Source organism: Triticum aestivum, chromosome 7D, assembly GCF_018294505.1.
Source record: "Triticum aestivum cultivar Chinese Spring chromosome 7D, IWGSC CS RefSeq v2.1, whole genome shotgun sequence".
Taxonomy (NCBI): Eukaryota; Viridiplantae; Streptophyta; class Magnoliopsida; order Poales; family Poaceae; genus Triticum; species Triticum aestivum.
In genome coordinates this window covers 33,741,028-33,750,648 of record NC_057814.1, presented here as the reverse complement: position 1 = coordinate 33,750,648, position 9,621 = coordinate 33,741,028, and the positions used below count along the sequence as shown (strand labels likewise).

Below are 9,621 nucleotides of genomic sequence, written 5' to 3'. Positions count from 1 at the left end.
ATTAACAATTTTAAAATACATGATCAGCTTTTTATACACATATTTTTGAATAGATGAGAACCATTTTACATATACATATTTAACAATTTTCAAATGTTTGGTTAACATTTTTTAAATGTTTTATGTAATGTAATTTTTGTAATATATATATATATATACATGTACAAGCATTTAATTATATATATATATGTATAGATCTATATCTATCTATCTATCTATATCTATCTATCTATCCATCTATCTATATCTATCTATCTATCTATCTATCTATACCTCTATATATACCTATACCTATACCTACTTATACTAATTAGGGACTCCCAAACAATTACCACGTTAATTAGAAATTAGGAGCCGTTTATTTTGGTGGGACCGAATTATTACGGTGTAGATTGTTCGATAACTCCCTATATTCCCATGTTGATAAAAAAAATCCCTAGAATTTAAGAGCCGTCGGATGTAGCATATCTGAAGAACGGAACGTGTCCTCAGCCTCTTTGCAATCTCCCAGGACTCTCCTTCCCCTCGATCAGCCAAACAGAAAAAGATCCAGTTCCCAAAAACGATATGGAGCCACCCCTTCCCAAGTTATCTCACGACTCTCCCCTTCCTCTAGGCCAGCAAAAGAAAATCTGATCTCACAACCCATGGGCATGCATAGTGCTGTATAACAATCAGGGAACCTAACAGATTGTTGTCGCCTGCTGAATGAGTTGACATGTTGATGAGCGAGGTGTTGCCTCCCAAAGCTGCACTGATGAGGATTAGAGCCTAATCATGCGAGGACGTTTGATCTCCTGGCCGGAGAGTACTCACCGATGGAAGATCCAAGAGTACTTGCCCGAGTATACCTATACCTACCTGGCTCCACGTGCAGGAAAATTAAGGTAATTGAATCAGGTTGATTTGATCTGCTATTTGTGCTACGCTTTCTTAAGCACGCATATGGCTGATGCATGGCCATGAATTAGTATTTAAGAATCTTATCACGTGTACGTTGCGCAATCACCTAACTGCAATATGCTGACTGGCTGTCTGATGGATCGAGTCGTCGGATTGGGCTGTGCGCAGCTCTGCATGCTGGATGATGGGATGGGAAGATTGCGTAACCCGTCCGCTTTGGCGGGCGAACGAGTTCAGGAGGATCCTTCCACCATCGCCTTCTTTTGCCGAATCCTTTTACTGCACGATATCCGCCGCTTCAATCCAGCCACGATTCGCCTTCCACGTGATACTCAGGCCACACCCAGCAGTCAATCCCACGCTGTCAGCCGTCCTCGCGCTCTTATTGCCGGTTGATTGCTTTCCAAGTTAGCACTAGATTGATCTCCTAGCTACATGTGCAGACGCACAAAGCTTGCATGATGGATCCTCTCAAAGCGATGGAACGACATATGTTGGTCCAGGCAGACTACATGTCACATGCAAGTATCGCACACACATAACGACATGGGCATACACGCTGCCTTCTGTCGATTACTTCTGGCGAGATGCAGGTATGTGAGCTAAACACTTAATTGATCTTTCCCAAGATGTGCAATTGCATTAAGCTAGCTTTATCGATCCTCCTCGGCTGTAGGCGCACACAAGTGAGAGGTATGTTATCAATTGGTATACAAAGTGGTACATGCATGTTGAGGCATCTGATCAATTCGTCTCCATGGTCATATTACAGTAACTGTACTCTATACTGTATGCGTAACTTGATACATAACCACTGCTCTTAATCTCTACACTCTATGCGTAGATTGATACATACCCACTGCTCTTAATATTAAGCCTGTATTCATGTGTGCGTACATGCAGCAGGTGCAAATTCGCCATGTTGTGCCAAAGAGGATTCTGCCATCCGCAACAAGATAAATGGAACAGCAATATTCTCAATCGACAACCTTCGGAGGGAGAACCGGTACTATTAACAAATTGCACTTGATCTTTATGGCCCGAAAAAAGACTTTTCTAACTTTTTATTTTTTTTCAACACATGACTATAATATAACTTATGCTTTGAATATTTCACTTGAGCAAATTTTATCGGATTGGTTTTTTTCTTAATTAGTTTTACTTGAGCATGTATTTTTTTCTTAATTGGTTTTGAAAGATAGAGAAATATATAACGGCACTATTTCTGAAACATTGTATATTTTACAACGGTCGTGCTCATATCTAGCTGTAATACTTAGAGTTGTACATAGCACAAGGAGTTAAATGTCAAAGCATGGTTAGGTAAAAATTCTGTAAAAGCTAATTTTGGCATTCAAGGCACAGGTTTGTAAGATGATCCATGCCCAACCGAGGCATATATGTAGGTTGAATGTTGAGGTAAGTATAGCCACCCCTGTAAGTTAGTGTGTGAGCAACAGCTCAATATTTATATTAACCATTCTATTTTGAACTTTCCATTTTTTGAAGATGCACATATTAAATGATGGAACTACACAAGCTGATTATCCTTCATTTGTATACAGCAGTAGTTGCAAGTAGCATCCAAGAAGGATCATACAGTGGAGTATCTTAGCTCTGAGCTCAAATGAGCTTGCGTAAACAGTAAAATCTGGTATTCGAGAAAAAACAGTAAAATCCAACAAAAAATTCAAAAAATGATGACAGTTTTTTGGTTGCAAATATTGATGAATGCTCTGAGTGCTTGCAAAGTTTCATGATATAATAACAATCGTGGAAGTTATGAAAAAAAATGGTGATCCAAAAATTCTATCTTTGAAAGCATTTTGGACCAATGGTTGTCTTTTTTGGGGACAACTTCCACGAATGTTATTCTGTAATAAAACTTTGCAGGCACTCAAAACTTCAACCAACTTTAAAAACCCAAAACTTTGCAAGCACTCAAAACTGAAACCAATTTGATTTTGTTTTACAATTGTTTTCTAATTTACTGTTCATGGCAAGTGCATATGATCTGAAGCTAAGTGGACTTCTGCATGCAGTGTTTTCTATCTTTTTCTATACGTGAGAGTTTTGTATGCTATCTAACACAAACTAATAACATCAATAGGTCCACGTACTGACAAGTACAGTGGTATAAAATATACGCAAAATATTCTAAAACTGTATCCAATATTTACACTTTTTACTATCGATTCCCAAAGAATGTGCCGATACAAATTATACAAAGAATAAATTTGGATTAAGATGGATCGTCGATCAGTAATCTTCCCATTCCTCATGGTAATAATATTCCATTGTGTTGGTTATATTAAAGCTATGGCGCATTGTGCTACTTACCTAATGTGGTCTCTAATCATGTAGGTTTAATTAAGTTATTATTTGTAAGTCTCTGTCGTTATTTTTATATTATTCTAAATGAATATTCAATATTTCCCCTTATTGTCATCTGTTTCTAAAAAGAATACGCTGACATAGATTATGCAAAGATAAGCTTTGGGTTCATATGGGTCATCAATCAGTAACCTGACAATGATTAAAGCCACTAAAATTCCATCGAGTTCGTTGTATATATGGAGTAATGTTTTATATACCTTCCCTAATGTGATCTTCATTCATTTAAGCTTAAGTTATTTTTTGTAATTCTCAGTCTTTACTATTTTCTGTTCCAATGAACTAAAACCATTACACTTATTTTCAATCGGAGGGAGTAATATATTTCACGTGGGATCTAGATTCTTACTAGAATTATAATATCTATAGCCCGTGCGGATGCACGGGTTGACGACTAGTATATATAATGTTTGTCATGTATATGAAAATATATACAGCGTGCATGAGAAAAATGTTGATAATGTATTTAAAAAATGTTAAACGTGTATAGAAAAGTGTTTGTAGTGTATACAAAAATGTACAATGTACATTAAATAAAATTCAAGAAAACAACATATACTTTAAAATTTTAATTCTGTATTTGGAAAAATGTAAACATGTATATAAAAATGTTTTTGATGTATATGAAAATGTACATTATGGGTGAAGAAATGTTTATTGCCATTACAAAAATTCACCGTGTATTAAAAAATGTTGACCATGTATTCAAAAAATGATAATATTGTTTTAAAAATGTATTTGATATATACCAAAAATTTAAAATAAGTATGGAAAAAATAGTGATCATATAATAAGTTTTCAAAACATGTTAATCATGTATTTAAAATATTTAAATGTGTATAAAATACGTTTTTATGTATATGAAAAATGCTGAATGTGCTAAAAAAAGTTGACATTTGTTCAACAATACGTTTTAAATGTTTCTCATGATAAGCAGGAGGACGACGCTGTCTGGCATTGTGGTGTCATTGACGAAAGGCCTGTCAAAGGTCGATGCGTCAGTTCCTATTCTGAATGGATCGGTGGAAGATGGCGGCGGCCGCCTCTGAGGGTGCGCCGGACCGGTGTGTGCCGAGACCCGGCATTGTGGCTTGGTTGGGGTCTTCGGATTTAGATGTTAGACTTTGGTGCAAAGTTGATAGGAGTAGTGACAGATATTGCTGAGATGGTGGCTTTAGACTGATCAATATATTACTTTGTAAGGTCTTCGTCAATAATTAATAAAATGGCTGTATGCATGTCCAGATGCAAAGGCACGGGTTCATACTCGTTTTCTAAAAGAACATGTTTGAGCGACGTAGCCATGCTTAGTAAACAATGCTTAGTAAACAAACGATATGAATCGATGAGGAGCGGATATAGCCGATAGCCACACCCAACACATGTCCTATACAATCAACAAACAATGGAAACATGCATCACCGCTCGTTCGCCCATATGCATTCTTCTGTACGTGTAAACATTCTTACTCGTGAGTCAAGATGGTAACGGCGAAACCCATCAGATTTTGCCTGCCCAAACCTATCCCCATGAGAAAATTGCAAACCCGTCCCGTTCTTGTCACCGTGCGTGGGGCTAGTTATTTGCACTTCCCTTAAACCCATCGGGTTTTCTAAACCCACGGGGAAATCGGCATATTTAAGCAAACATAGTAGAAACAAAAAATAGCATTTCAAAAACAAAAAGAGCATATTTCAATAGCATAACTTGAGCAAATTTTAGCAGAATACAATAGTACATGGTTTAGGAGCTACAAGGGGCACATTTTAAGAGCATAACTTGAGCAAAAAGAGCAATAACAATAGCTACAAGTAGCATTTTTCAGCACAATACAATACCCCATTTCAATAACAAAAATAAGCATATTTCAGCAACAAACAGGGACGTATTTCAGCCATACATGGTTCAACAACGAGGAAGATGGTTGTCCATTATCATCATCACTCTCAAGATTGTATTCCTCTAACAATGAGCATATCTTGGCCGGGTATTGTCGGGTTTCTTGTTCAGGGATTACCGAAACGGGTGTAAACCGACGAAACATACCGAGTTGTATAATGTGACCAGCAACAGCCCTGCGGGGATGAAAAGACGCCCATCTCCATCCCCTAATAGGGTAAAAACCCACGTGGACGCGGGTTTCGGGGCCCCATTGCCATCTTTGACTCGTGAGTCGTGACCAATGGGGCCTGGTTGTGTGATAGCTTCTACCTAGTTCTAGATCCCATCGTCGTCGTCGCCGCCGGAGCCCTGCCGCAGCTGCCTGCTTATATCCTCTGCAATGAACTCGTTCGTGCCGCTGCCGTAGATCCCTCTCCCACGCGGTACAGCCCGTTCTCCCCCTTGGGAGATCTTCCGGATGCCATCCCATCATCGCCGATCAGCCTGCCATCGTCGCTCTGAAACCAAGGAAAAAGCATTCCGATTCAGCCTCGGTTCAAGTTCTCGAGCTAGCATTAGCAAGCTGAGAAGTTGGCAACACTATTAATATATGGGTTGATTGGTTCTTGGCATCAGTGGTCGAACCTTGAGCCACTTCTTTGCCGTGCTGCGGTACCCGGTGGCGAAGACGATGGTGTCGAAACGTTCCCGCTCGCCGCCGGCGAACTCCATCGCGTCCCCTTCGATGCTTGTCATCGCCGGCAGCACCTGGGTCTGGTCGCTCTTGATCTTGTTGTAGGACCCGACGTCGATGACTGGGTAGACGTTGCTCTGGATCTTTCTGGTGAAGGACCCGACGTCCGGCCTAGCGGTGTTGCCGAACACGACGCGGCATGCGAACACCGCCAGCCTGTCGATCATCCAGACAAGCAGTTATACGAACAGCGCCATGGACGTGTTCATGATCTCCCTCGTCATGAGGTGGAGCTCGGCGTGGACGATGATGGAGGCAGCGGCGCCGGCCTGGGCCATGTCAAGGGTGATCTCCATTCCGGAGTTGCCGCACCCGACGACGAGCACTTCCTTTCCCCGCATACCCTCGACGGACCGGTACTCACTGGCGTGGATGGCCCCGTCAGGGAACGTGTCCAGCGCGCCCGGGCACCTCGGGCACCACCTTCTCGTCGAACTACCTCGTGGCCACCACGAGGTACCTCGCCACGTACCGCTCCGCGTCGCCGGTGCAGAGGTGGACGACCTCCACTTCCCACTAGCCGTCCACGAAGCGCGCGGAGCAGACCTCACGGCGGAGGCGGAGGCGCGCGTGCACGGCGAAGCGGTCAGCGTAGGCGTCGAGGTAGCGGACGAACTGGTCGCGGGGGAGGTAGGTCGGCGCGTCGTCGGCGTGCGGCAGGTGGGGGAGCGCGCTTGCCTGCTTGGGGAGGTGCAGGTGGAGGCGGTCGTAGGCGCGCTTCTGCCCCAGCGAGCCGACGCACTCGTCCCGCTCTAGGACGATGCTATCCACCCCGCGCCGCGCCAGGCATGCCGATGCCGCCAGCCCCGACGGCCCCGCCCCGATGATGATCACCGGCGGCGCGCTGTTCTCCATTGCCGTTTGTTGGTGCAAAGTGCGAACAAGGTGCCTCAGCCTGGATGTACGTACGTACAGGAAGTCCCTCTCCACTTTCAGTGCTGGGCCCTGTCGAGTAATGCTACATCTACAAAGGCTTACTTAAAGATTTTACATATAAACTGATGTGAAGGATTGTGATTGGTAAAAGGGGATGAGGGGATCCACCCCACTTAAAATCAGGTGGAAGAGAGAGAATTAGAAGGTTAAGTAAACCTTTGTAAATCTTTGGTGTAACATGATTGGACCCTGTCTTCCTCCAAAAGCAATGCTACATCTACATCTACGTAATCGATCATTTGGTTGGACAGAATTAGTGGAGGAGCCCCACCAATTGAAATCAGGGGGGCGTGGAGAGTTTAAGAAGGAAGTTTACGTAAAAGATTACGTATGTTTACGTGGATGTACAAAGTTGGACACACAATCCGGTAGGAAAAAAATCTGTTCGCATCACAGGTACAAATGAAGTGGACATCGACGGATCGTTCGAGTGATTCACGGATGGAAAATGTTCCCCGGCCGGCCGACCAGCTATGCCGGTCTTGCCATGGGCCGACCGCATATCATCACCCCCTCTTACCTCTTCAACCCTTGACCAAAACCACTCGTTATACTTCTTTCTCCTCCCGTCCCACACTCGTTTACGCGTAGCCGGTCTCTGCGGATTAGAGCATGATTCGTCTATATAAAGTTGACATGTTACATATAGCCGATTTTTTTTTAAAATATGATGAATTTTATAGTAAATTCGAAAACTATACGCTCTAATGCATAAAAATCGAAATTATGATCCCGTCGGCCTCTTGTTAGCCGAAGAGTGCCTTTTCAGCCTACTGTTGGCCGAACCCATCTCCTCGCTGCAGCTGCACGTACGCTGGCTGGCTGACTCGATCTCACATGCATGCAGCTACACGTACCTGTCGTTCCATTCATCGATCTCACATGGCATTTATCTAATCACGCGCAGCTGGCCGTTGGTGGCTTGATGCTACTGTATTATCTAATCATCTGCAGCTGGCTGGCTGGCTTGCTGCCATATGCATGCAGCAGCCTTTACTCGTGGATATGGACTCGATCTCACATGCATGCAGCTACACGTACCTGTCGTTCCATCCATCGATCTCACATGGCATTTATCTAATCACGCGCAGCTGGCCGTTGGTGGCTTGGTACTAATGCATGTGATGTCCCAGACGCTCGCCTAGCTGCAGTTACAGACTCGATGGAATTGACCTGTCGTTCCATCCACCCATCCATCGATCTCACATGGCATGCAAAGTTTGTACGTCCAACACGTGCCCGCTCATCTGGTGATGGAGACGGTACCGCATGTGCATGTACTATCTACGTAGACTAGTAATAGTGCTTTGCATGTGGATGTACTATCTACGTATGATAGTACCAGTGCAGGATTATTTTGCTAATCACGTGCAAGTGCATGGTCGGTAGTAGTAGCGTGTGTTAGAGCAACTCCAACCGGAGATCCAAACGGACAAAAAGCGGACGTTTGAATCGGCCGAGCAGACACATGTGTTCGGTTTTTCGTTTGGGTTGACGCATGCACCCAACGCTAGCAGGACGTTTGGGTCAACGCATGCACCCAACGCTGGCCGTCCTCCTCCTCCTCCGGCTTCACCTTTGGGGTTGGCGGGGGGTACACGGGGTTGGCCTGCACACCGCGGCGGCGGTCTTCATCGTGCTCCAACGCAGACCAGACCTCCCAGTTGGGAGAGTCGGCCGTGTATGCCGCCATCCGCCGCTGCTCCGCCGTGAGCAGCTCGCGTCGCCTCGATCACCCAGATCAATCTAGGAGATGCACATCTACGAGAGGAGAGTGATGTCTACATATCCTTGTAGATCGAAAACGTTAACGATCTAGAGATTGTGGTTAGTGTAGTCGTACTCGTGTCAGGATCGCGGTTTGAGTTTAGGTCCATGCGTTGGGCCGGTGCTTTGGTCCGTTTCGACCCAACTGGACACGCACGGACGATTTGGATCGACCGATTGGAGTTGCTCTTATAGCCGCGTACTAGTGCACATGCACTAGTACATGCTGCAGGTGATTAGATAATAGCTGCGCGTGATTAGATAAATGCCATGTGAGATCGATGGATGGAACAACAGGTACGTGCAGCTGCATGCATGTGAGATCGAGTCCGTATCCATGAGTAAAGGCTGCTGCATGCATATGAGCCAGCGTACGTACGTGCAGCTGCAGCGAGGCAAAGTGGCTGGATGGGTCGGCACTCTTCAGCCTTCACGAAGCCAAAGACCACTCTTCGGCCAACAGTAAGCCGAAGCTACTATCTTCGTCCCAGCTGGCCACTCTTCGGTCAACGGGAGGTTGGAGAGCTTACTTCGGCCAACGGTAGGCCAAAAAGATCTTTTTTGGTCAACAGAAAGCCGATGGGGTCATAGTTTTGATTTTTATGCATTAGGGCGTATATTCGAATTTGCTATAAAATTCATCATACTTTCAAAAAAAATCTCATATAGCCAACCTAATAGTCAACACGTATAGCTAGTTGTTGCTAAGAAGTACTATTTTATGAATGCATGGTCCACCTTATACTCTCACAATGTGTTTTAGAGCCCGTGTTACAACTGGCTCAAAATCTACGGCCCCCACTCTTCTCTCTCATCCAAATCAGCAGAAATATAATTATTTAATCCTTACAGCTGCTCACTGTACCTTATTAGACTTGCTCTTAACCAAATCGAGTGCATGCATAGTGGAGGGGGACCGTGGAAAAACAGACATGGAGGCCCAGTAAATTCAGGCGGAAAGAGTATATATATGTTAGGCAACAACA

At 44.2% G+C, this 9,621-nt stretch overlaps 1 pseudogene; it reads right to left on the bottom strand.

Moving 5' to 3' along the window:
• Positions 1-5,514: 5,514 nt before the first annotated feature.
• Positions 5,515-6,787, bottom strand: LOC123164733 (probable indole-3-pyruvate monooxygenase YUCCA11; annotated as a pseudogene).
• Between the last annotated feature and the right edge of the window lie 2,834 nt (positions 6,788-9,621).